We start from the raw sequence: 4,088 nt of genomic DNA on the forward strand, positions 1-4,088 counted from the left end.
AACCTGTTACGCGAACGCGTAACCTGTACGCGTAACCTGTTACGCGAACGCGTAACCTGTTACGCGAACGCGTAACCTGTTACGCGAACGCGTAACCGGTTACGCGAACGCGTAACCGGTTACGCGAACGCGTAACCGGTTACGCGAACTGTAACACCCAAATATTTTAAAGGGTATTACTGATAGTAGAGACTAAATTAATTCGATATCTCATATAAACAATCAAACTTTATTTCAATTACTCCAAAGTACAATACCAAACTTACAAACTTTAAACAATATAGTCTTCACCGTTGACATTTCAACTTTTAAATTTTACACAACATAATCTTCCCAATACAAATTTATTCTTTTTACAAAAATCCATGAAAGGTTTTCCCCGCATCTCTCTCATCTCTAAGCTTTTTCAACCACATCTGCAACATTATCTAATCACATATAACATGAGTTATATGATCATAGCATAAACAAATAAGGGTAAGCCAACCATATCAAATCAATCATTAAACTTGTAATAAGAATAGTTTAATCATTTATTTCTACAATTACTCAAATATCATTACCCCGATGTCATTAATTCATCATTATCGAAATCATCTTCCTCAATTTCATAAACCTTACAATTTATACTATGCTTACTCACGAAGCCTTATGGTCAGACCGCTCTCTGCCTGCTTCCTTAAGCCTCACCTGTATACTATGTCTTACTCTCTGAAGCCTTATGGTCAGACCGCTCTCTGCCTGCTTCTATAAAACTTATGAACCACATATTTATGTCAAAGCCTTATGGTCAGACCACTTGCTGCCTGCTTTCATTAACCTCAGGTGTTACTTTGTTCATACCAAGCTCTCATGGTATAACCGAACATACTACTTCCCGTAGGAAACATCATTTCATAAGCAATAATTTCTTATATCCACTCCAACATTTCATCACATCAACATTTCATACTCTCTTATCCACTCCAACATTTCATCAAATCAACAATTCATAACCTCTTCTCCACATAACTCAATCATGTTCATTCTCTAATCATAATTTGACAATAACCTATTTTGGTGTCAATAAATTAAACATATCGCCAGCTATCATACTTCATATTATAAACTCATTTTTGACCATAACGAGTATAACTCAACATATTTTCACCAATTAAAGATTCATAGATCAGCCAAAACATTTCATCATATCTTAGCCACTACGTATTAAAGTCTGAGCTCAATGTAACGATAAATAAAATATATATGAAGTTTTTACCATGATAACTTTATGCATCTCCAATTAACTTATTTTATTTTAATTTCATCCTATTAGAGATCTTTCTTTACCCCAATTGGTCACCGGAGAGGACCCAGATGTCTGAACGCATCAAACTCACCTTCGACGCCAACACATATGACTAGTCACAACTGACTGGACCAGGCCAGGGCTGCTCTATGATCAGGGATGTGCCAACTCAGGTTTTTAAGGTTCCTCTATCCTACCAACAAAGGGAGGCCTTCAATAATTAACAATTTATTTATTTAAATTATCTACCTTGTTCGCTTATGCTCTAAATCTAAAATGCCTAATTTTAATATTTTTACTTCCTCTTACAACAACCTCAAATAGTATCACTACATCTATTTAATACTCATATACAAGTTATTACAGAATCCTTACTCCAGACCTTCCAACAAGATCAATTTCAGCCAAGAAACTCATTCATGATAGAATTCATACAAGATAATTATAAACAATTACCCATAATAAGATATTACTATAAATGGTCATAGAAGAATACAATATTTGACAATCATAAGAATAATCTTAATATAAAAATTCATGGGAAACAAGAAGTTGAATCTGGCAGAGCCGGTTAGACAACTTCTAATCCATCCCAAAATACAATATAATTAAATAACAAGAACAATACATGTCTGGGGAAATAAGAAGTTGAATCTGGCAGAGCCGGTTAGACAACTTCTAATCCTTCCAAAAATGCAATAAAATAAATAAGTAAAGCAATAAATAGTTTGGGGAAACAAGAAGTTGAATCTGGCAGAGCCGGTTAGACAACTTCTAATCCTTCCAAAAGTGCAATAAAATAAATAACTGAAGCAATAGAAAGTTTGGGGAAACAAGAAATTGAATCTGGCAGAGCCGGTTAGACAATTTCTAATCCTTCCAAAATACAATAAAATTAAATAAGGAAAACAATAGAATGTTTGGGGAAACAAGAAATTGAATCTGGCAGAGCCGGTTAGACAATTTCTAATCCTTCCAAAATACAATAAAATTAAATAAGGAAAACAATAGAATGTTTGGGGAAACAAGAAATTGAATCTGGCAGAGCCGGTTAGACAATTTCTAATCCTTCCAAAATACAAAAAAATAAACAACTGATAACATACAAGTGGCATAACATAATCAACATTACATTTTACAACTATCACACTTGGATATCAACACAAAGTATACTCTCATTTAAAATTTAAGATCATACAGAAACAAAATACTCCATATTCAAGATATAAGATCAGAAAAAACAAAATATAGCATATCCAAGACTCAAGATAATACAAAAGGAAATACTCAAAGTTAGCTCCCCTTACCTCTATTACAGACTTAATCCCCTCGTCCTCTGAAAACTTCCAGAATATCCCCTTTGAAATTCTTCCCACTCTCTTCTCTCAAAAATTTTCTAAGTTCTTTGGTGTAAATTTTCAGCCTCCCCCCCTTGACTATTTATAGCAAAAAAAAATTTACTATTCATTTTTACTATTCATTTTAACTATTCATTTTTTTATTCATTTTACTATTACAAAAATAATTTTTTATTTGCAATTTGATAAATTCTGATCTCAAAGCTACGTGGAACACTTATCCTTTCCAAAAATATTTTTTTTTTTATCTAGTATTTAACTTACAAATATTTTTCAAGGATCTTACACGAACTCGTAACCGGTTACGCGAACGCGTAACCTGTTACGCGAACGCGTAACCGGTTACGCGAACATGTAACCGGTTACGCGTTTCTAGCGTTTCTTAACCGAGGGCACACGCGACATTTCGCTCACAATCCGCGCAAATCTCTTCACAACCGCGGGTGACTGAACAGTGCAACCATCCCGCATTTCATCGTAAATCCGTCCGCGCATTTCACTCCAAACGAACGCATAACGAGCTGAATTCTTCGCTCGCAAATTCGCATGAACAGTAAATTCCGTTCATGCGAACACAGCCTTAGAGGTGCAGCGTTTTTCATCTGGAGAATTAATTTTAGGAGAATTAATTTTAGTTGCTTTGAGAAATGACGTGCTGGAAGAGGACGAGTAGTGTCACGGCCTCGGATGGAAAGATGGTGCAGCAAGAATTTTATTTTAGAGCAGCTTACTCATTCACTCATTCATTTAAATTAACTCTTCAAGCGTTTACTTTTTGTCATTTGTGTGATAAATTATTTTTTTTGTTTAGCTTACAACATCGTGCAGTTAATGTTCTAGTTTAAGTGTTGCATTTGAAAATCTTGAATTGTGTTTGGATATTTATCTGTTACAGTGTTCGGTTTAATGTTTTCATGAATTTTAATGCTTTCAATTGTATTTGGTTGTGTTTAATTTTCATTTTTGATTTCATCATTTGCATTCACAAAATCTTTCACAAAACCCACCCCCTCCACTTCGTGTTTGACCTAAGTCTCGAACCACATTTGGTCCTTGAGAGACGACCTAGGAGTCACTTCCTAGTACTATACTGCATTCTTTTATGCACAACTTTTGTGAGAGGTGCGACACTCTCATCAAAGATGGAACAAAGCCAGTCATCATCAATAACTCTTTATCTCTACAAGAAGAAGAGCAGTTGATAGAAATTGTGAAAGCCAACAAAGAAGTAATTGGGTGGTCAATATAAGATCTCAAAGGTATTAGCCAAACTTATTGCATCCACAAGATTTTTATGGAAGAAGATTATAAACCAAGTGCTCAACCACAGAGAAGGTTAAATCCTGTTATGAAGGAGGTGGTTGATAACAGTTGAAAAACTGTTATTTTCATACTTAAAATTGATACTAAAAGCAACCTTTATACTTAGAAACTAGCTTGAA

General features: G+C 34.5%; 1 long non-coding RNA gene across 1 annotated transcript; it reads right to left on the bottom strand.

Annotated features, from left to right (window-relative positions):
- Positions 1 to 208: 208 nt before the first annotated feature.
- Positions 209 to 2,683, bottom strand: LOC148195222 (uncharacterized). The gene is made up of 2 exons (XR_015780800.1): positions 2,596 to 2,683; positions 209 to 428 (listed from the first exon to the last, which is right to left on the bottom strand). It is a non-coding gene; the product is annotated as an uncharacterized LOC148195222 (long non-coding RNA).
- Between the last annotated feature and the right edge of the window lie 1,405 nt (positions 2,684 to 4,088).

This window comes from Vigna umbellata, chromosome 7, assembly GCF_029865625.1.
Source record: "Vigna umbellata cultivar VRB3 chromosome 7, Vumbellata_1.0, whole genome shotgun sequence".
In the NCBI taxonomy this organism is placed as follows: Eukaryota; Viridiplantae; Streptophyta; class Magnoliopsida; order Fabales; family Fabaceae; genus Vigna; species Vigna umbellata.